Here is a 7,432-nt window from a genome sequence, read left to right as displayed (position 1 = left end):
CATTGGTGGTGTGCAGTTGCTCAGTTGTGTCCAACTCTTTGTGACTCCATGGAACCCAAGGCAGGCTTCCCTGTCCTTCATTATCTCCTGGAATTTGCTCAAACTCAGGTCCATTGAGTCGGTGATGCCATCCAACCATTTCATCCTCTGTCACCCCTTCTCCTCATGCCCTCAATCTTCCCAGCATCATCTTCTTTTTCAATTAGTTGGCTCTTCTCATCAGGTGGCCAAAGTATTGGAGTTTCAGCTTCAGCATCACTCCTTCCAATGACTATTCAGGGTTGATTTCCTTTAGGATTGATTGGTTTGATCTTCTTGTTGTCCAAGGGATTCTCTAGGTCTTCTTCAGCACCACAATTCAAAACCATCAATTCTTCTGCGCTCAGCCTTTTTTATGGTTCAACTCTCACATCCGTACCTGACTACTAGAAAAACCATAGCTTCGACTGTCAGCAAAGTGATGTCTCTGCTTTTTAATATGCTGTCTAAGTTTTTCATGGGCTTTCTTCCAAGGAGCAAGCAGCTTTTAATTTCATTGTTGTTGTTAATAACATTATTTTTATTGAGTGCACTTAGCACTAAGCTGTTTCATTTAATTCATTGTAAAACCCTATGAGGTTGAGGGAATTTACAGTTGAAGGAACTGAGGCTCAGAGAGGCAAGTGAGTTCTCAAGGTCACTATTAGTAAATGATAGAAAAAAGATTTGATCCCAAGTCTGTTTGATTCCTCTTGCTACATCACAAAAAGTGACAGATGTCTTAACAAAGTTCTCAACAGAGAACTCTCTCTCTCGCTCTCCCTTTCTCTGTCTCTCTTATTCCCAGCCCCCAACCATTGAGGGCACAGCAAGGAGGCAGCTGTGCAAACCAGGAAGTGAGCTCTGGCATCTTGATTTGGACTTGCAGCCTCTAGAACTATGAGAATATAAATTTCTGTTGTTTAAGCCAAGAGAGAGATCTCAATAACAATGGAGAGTTGAAGGAGAGGGCGTTGCCAGCTGTGATGTGTAAGGGAGTATTCATTGAGAAAATGGCATTTTGAGCTGAGTCTTAAAAATGGCTTATATTTGCTCAACATCACTCATTAGAGAAATGCAAATCAAACCAACAATGAGCTATCACCTCACACCGGTCAGAATGGCCATCATCAAAAAGTCTGCAAACAATAAATGCTGCAGAGGATGTGGAGAAAAGGGAATGCTCTTGCACTGTTAGTGGGAATGTAAATCAATACAGCCACTATGGAAGACGGTATGGAGATTCCTTAAAAAACTAGGAATAAAACCACCATATAGTGCTTGCTTCAGCAGCACATATACTAAAATTGGAACTATACATGGCCCCTGCGCAAGGATGACATGCAAATTCGTGAAGCGTTCCATATTTTTAAGAGACACGTGCACCGCAATGTTCATTGCAGCACTGTTTATAATAGCCAGGACATGGAAGCAACCTAGATGCCCATCAGCAGACGAATGGATAAGGAAGCTGTGGTACATATACACCATGGAATATTACTCAGCCATTAAAAAGAATTCATTTGAATCAGTTCTAATGAGAGGGATGAAACTGGAGCCAATTATACAGAGTGAAGTAAGCCAGAAAGATAAAGACCATTACAGTATACTAACATATATATATGGGATTTAGAAAGATGGTAACAATAACCCTATATGCAAAACAGAAAAAGAGACACAGATGTACAGAACAGACTTTTGGATTCTGTGGGAGAAGGCGAGGGTGGGATGTTTCGAGAGAACAGCATCGAAACATGTATATTATCTAGGGTGAAACAGATCACCAGCCCAGGTGGGATACATGAGACAAGTGCTTGGGCCTGGTGCACTGGGAAGATCCAAAGGGAGTGGGCAGAGAGGGAGGTGGGAGGGGGGATCAGGATGGGGAATACATGTAACTCCATGGCTGATTCATGTCAATGTATGACAAAACCCACTACAATATTGTAAAGTAATTAGCCTCCAACTAATAAAAACAAATCGAAAAAAATAAATAAAACAAAAAAACAAACAGCAACAGCAACAACAGAAAAACCACCATATGAACCAGCAATTCCACTCATAGGCATATACCCTGAGGAAACCAAAATTTAAAAAGCCGTATGTATCTCAATGTTCATTGCAGCACTATTTACAATAGCTAGAACATGGAAGCAACGTAGATGTCCATTGACAGATGAATGGATAAAGAAATTATGGTACTTATACACAATGGAATATTACTCAGCCATAAAAAGGAATGCATTTGAGTCAGTTCTGATGAGGTGGATGAACCTAGAACCTATTATACAGAGTGAAGTGAGTCAGAAAGAGAAATATAAATATCATACTCTAACACACATATACAGAATCTAGAAAAATAGTACTGAAGAATTTACTTACAGGGCAGCAGTGAAGAAACAGACATAGAGAATAGACTTATGGACATGGGGAGAGGGGAGGAGAGAGTGAGATGTATGCAAAGAGTAACATGGAAACTTACATTACCATATGTAAAATAGATAGCCACCGAGAATTTGCTGTATGGCTCAAGAAACTCAGACAGGGGTTCTATATAAATCTAGAGGGGTGGGATGGGGAGGGAGATGGGAGGGAGGTTCAAAAGGGAGGGGATATATGTATACCTATGGCTGATTCATGTACAGGTTTGACAGAAAACAACAAAATTCTGTAAAGCAATTATCCTTCAATAAAAAACAAAAAGAAAAAAAGGCTCATATTTAAACTCTTAGTACTAGAAGAAGGACATCACAAGGAATTTTTCCTTTGCAATAAACTGCATAAGAGTCAGGACTGGACCACATGTTAAAACCTGATTGTAGAAAGCCTCAAATTCATTCATTCACTCGCTATCTGTTAAGTACAAACTATATACTGGGGCCTTTCCCAGGTACTGTGAACACAGAAGTGAATGACAAGTGAAACTGTTAGTCACTCAGTCATGTCTGACTCTGGAACACCATGGACTGTAGCCCTCCAGGCTTCTCTATCCATGGGATTCTCCAGGCAAGAACACTGGAGTGGGTGGCCATTTCCTTCTCTAGGGGATGTTCCTGACCCTGGGATCAAACCCAGGTCTCCTACATTGCAGGCAGATTTTTACCATCTGAGCCACCATGGAAGTCCCTCATCAGTGAATCAGTTCAGTTCAGTCACTCAGTTGTGTCCAGCTCCTTCAACCCCATGGACTGCAGCATGCCAGGCTTCCCTGTCCATCACCAACTCCTGAAGCTTGCTCAAACGCATGTCCATGGAGTCAGTGATGCCATCCAACCATCTCATCCTCTGTCATCCCCTTCTCCTTCTGCCTTCAATCTTTCCCAGCATCAGAGTCTTTTCCAATGAGTCGGTTCTTTGCATCAGGTGACCAAAGTATTGGAGCTTCAGCTTCAGCTTCAGCATCAGTCCTTCCAATGAATATTCAGGACTGATTTCCTTTAGGTAAACTGGTTGGATCTCCTTGCAGTCCAAGGGACTCTCAAGAGTCTTCTCCAACACCACAGTTCAAAAGCATCAATTCTTCAGTGCTCAGCTTTCTTTGTAGTCCAACTCTCACATCCATACATGACTACTGGGAAAACTATAACTTTGACTAGAAGGGTATTGTTGGCAAAGTAATGCCTCTGCTTCTTACTATGCTGTCTAGGTTGGTCATAGCTTTTCTTCCAAGGAGCAAGTGTCTTTTTTTTTTCATTTATTTTTATTAGTTGGAGGCTAATTACTTTACAATATTGTAGTGGGTTTTGTCATACATTGACATGAATCAGCCATGGTTTTACATGTATTCCCCATCCCGATCCCCCCTCCCACCTCCTTCTCTACCCACTCCCTCTGGGTCTTCCCAGTGCACCAGGCCCGAGCACTTGTCTCATGCATCCCACCTGGGCTGGTGATCTGTTTCACCCTAGATAATATACATGTTTCGATGCTGTTCTCTCTAAACATCCCACCCTCGCCTTCTCCCACAGAGTCCAAAAGTCTGTTCTATACATCTGTGTCTCTTTTTCTGTTTTGCATATAGGGTTATCATTACCATCTTTCTAAATCCCATATATATGTGTTAGTATACTGTAATGTTCTTTATCTTTCTGGCTTACTTCACTCTGTATAATTGGCTCCAGTTTCATCCATCTCATTAGAACTGATTCAAATGAATTCTTTTTAATGGCTGAGTAATATTCCATGGTGTATATGTACCACAGCTTCCTCATCCATTCGTCTGCTGATGGGCATCTAGGTTGCTTCCATGTCCTGGCTATTATAAACAGTGCTGCGATGAACATTGGGGTGCACGTATCTCTTTCAGATCTGGTTTCCTCGGTGTGTATGCCCAGAAGTGGGATTGCTGGGTCATATGGCAGTTTTATTTCCAGTTTTTTAAGAAATCTCCACACTGTTTTCCATAGCGGCTGTACTAGTTTGCATTCCCAGCAACAGTGTAAGAGGGTTCCCTTTTCTCCACCCTCTCCAGCATTTATTGCTTGTAGACTTTTGGATAGCAGCCATCCTGACTGGCGTGTAATGGTACCTCATTGTGGTTTTGATTTGCATTTCTCTGATAATGAGTGATGTTGAGCATCTTTTCATATGTTTGTTAGCTACCTGAATGTCTTCTTTGGAGAAATGTCTGTTTAGTTCTTTGGCCCATTTTTTGATTGGGTCATATATTTTTCTGGAATTGAGCTGCAGGAGTTGCTTGTATACTTTTGAGATTAATCCTTTGTCTGTTGCTTCGTTTGCTATTATTTTCTCCCAATCTGAGGGCTGTCTTTTCACCTTGCTTATAGTCTCCTTTGTTGTGCAAAAGCTTTTAAGTTTGATTAGGTCCCATTTGTTTATTTTTGCTTTTATTTCCAATATTCTGGGATGTGGGTCATAGAGGATCCTGCTGTGATTTATGTCGGAGAGTGTTTGGAGCAAGTGTCTTTTAATTTCAAGGCTGCAGTCAACATCTGCAGTGATTTTGGAGCCCAAGAAAATAAAGTCCCACAGTTTACATCATTTCCTCATCTATTTGCCATGAAGTGATGGGACCTGATGCCATCATCTTAGTTTTCTGAATGTTGAGTTTTAAGCCAGCTTTTCCACTCTCCTCTTTCACTTTCATCAAGAGGCTCTTTAGTTCCTCTTTGATTTCTGCCATAATGGTGGTGTCATCTGCATATCTGAGGCTATTTGATATTTCTCCCTGCAAACTTGATTCCAGCTTGTACTTCATCCAGCCTGGCATTTCTCATGATGTACTCTGCATAAAAGTTAAATAAGCAGGATGACCAAATACAGCCTTTCCCAATTTGGAGCCAATCCATTGATCCATGTTTGGTTCTAACTGTTGCCTCTTGACCTGCATAGAGATTTCTCAGGAGGAAGGTCAGGTGGTCTGGTATTCCCATCTCTTTAAGAATTTTCCAGTTTGTTGTGATCCACACAGTCAAAGGGTTTTGCATAGTCAATAAAGCAGAAGTAGATGTTTTTCTTGAATTTGCTTGCTTTTTCTATGATCCAACCAATGTTGGCAATGTGATCTCTGGTTCCTCTGCCTTTTCTAAGTCCAGCTTGAACATCTGGGAATTCTCGGTTCACATACTGTTGAAGACTCACTTGGAGAATTTGGAGCATTACTTTACTAGTATATGAGATGAGTGCAATTGTACAGTAGTTTGAACATTCTTTGGCATTACCTTTCCTTGGGATTCGAATGAAAACTGACCTTTTCCAGTCCCGTGGCCACCACTGAGTTTCCCAAATTTGCTGGCATATTGCATGCAGCACTTTCACAGCATCGTCTTTTAGGATTTGAAATAGCTTAGCTGGAATTCCATCACCTCCACTAGCTTTGTTCGTAGTGATGCTTCCTAAGGTCCACTTGACTTCACACTCCAGGATGTCTCGCTCTAGGTGAGTGATCACACCATCGTGGTTATCTGGGTCATTAAGATCTATTTTTTGTATAGTTCTATGTATTCTTGCCACCTCTTTTTTTTTTAATTTATTTTTATTAGTTGGAGGCTAATTACTTCACAACATTGCAGTGTGTTTTGTCATACATTGACATGAATCAGCCATGGAGTTACATGTATTCCCCATCCCGATCCCCCCTCCCACCTCCCTCTCTACCCGATTCCTCTGGGTCTTCCCAGTGCACCAGGCCCGAGCACTTGTCTCATGCATCCCACCTGGGCTGGTGATCTGTTTCACCCTAGATAATATACATGCTGTTTTCTCGAAACATCCCACCCTCGCCCTCTCCCACAGAGTCCAAAAGTCTGTTCTGTACATCTGTGTCTCTTTTTCTGTTTTGCATATAGGGTTATCATTACCATCTTTCTAAATCCCATATATGAGTGTTAGTATGCTGTAATGTTCTTTATATTTCTGGCTTACTTCACTCTGTATAATTGGCTCCAGTTTCATCCATCTCATTAGAACTGATTCAAATGAATTTTTTTAATGGCTGAGTAATATTCCATGGTGTATATGTACCACAGCTTCCTTATCCATTTGTCTGCTGATGGGCATCTAGGTTGCTTCCATGTCCTGGCTATTATAAACAGTGCTGCAATGAACATTGGGGTGCACGTGTCTCTTTCAGATCTGGTTTCCTCAGTGTGTATGCCCAGAAGTGGTATTGCTGGGTCATATTGCAATTCTATTTCCAGTTTTTTAAGAAATCTCCACACTGTTCTCCATAGTTGGCCACCTCTTCTTAATATCTTCTGCTTCTGTTAGGTCCCTACCACTTCTATCCTTTATTGAGCCCATCTTTGCATGAAATGTTCCCTTGGTATCTCTAATTTTCTTGAAGAGATTTCTAGTCTTTCCCGTTCTGTTGTTTTCCTCTATTTCTTTGCATTGATCACTGAGGAAGGCTTTCTTATCTCTTCTTGCTATTCTTTGGAACTCTGCATTTAGATGGGTATATCTTTCCTTTTATCCTTTGCCTTTAGCTTCTTATTTCTCAGCTATTTGTAAGGCCTCTTCAGACAGTCATTTTGCTTTCTTGCATTTGTTTTTCTTGGGGATGGTCTTGATCATCACCTCCTGTTCAATGTCAAGAACATCTGTCCATAGTTCTTCAGGAGTGAAAGGAAAAGACCAAAACTCCTGCCCTTGGGGAGCGTGCATGCTGGCAGAAAGGAAGAATTCCCCCTCCCAGATGCCTGGGCACCTTCCTCGCCTGTCAGCATTGAAGGCTTCAGCACAGCAAGGCCCCAGGGAAGATCCACACAGGGCCCAGAATGGCTGAGGGCTGCAAGGAAGGAATCTGCATGAAGGTGTCCTGAGAAAACAGACCAAGTGGGGCTTTGAAGGCTCTGGAAGCTGGGCCATTTGGAGTGAAACAGTGAGCAGTAGAGAAGCATGGAACTTTCTTGAGAGAAAGAAGGACAGCATCAGTTCAGTTCAGTTCAGTCGC

At 41.7% G+C, this 7,432-nt stretch overlaps 1 pseudogene; it reads left to right on the top strand.

Annotated features, from left to right (window-relative positions):
• The first annotated feature begins 1,295 nt into the window (after positions 1-1,295).
• On the top strand, positions 1,296-1,389 carry LOC139033183 (U6 spliceosomal RNA; annotated as a pseudogene).
• Positions 1,390-7,432: the final 6,043 nt, after the last annotated feature.

Source organism: Odocoileus virginianus, chromosome X (genome assembly GCF_023699985.2).
Source record: "Odocoileus virginianus isolate 20LAN1187 ecotype Illinois chromosome X, Ovbor_1.2, whole genome shotgun sequence".
Lineage (NCBI taxonomy): Eukaryota > Metazoa > Chordata > Mammalia > Artiodactyla > Cervidae > Odocoileus > Odocoileus virginianus.
This window is presented reverse-complemented; position numbering and strand designations above follow the sequence as displayed.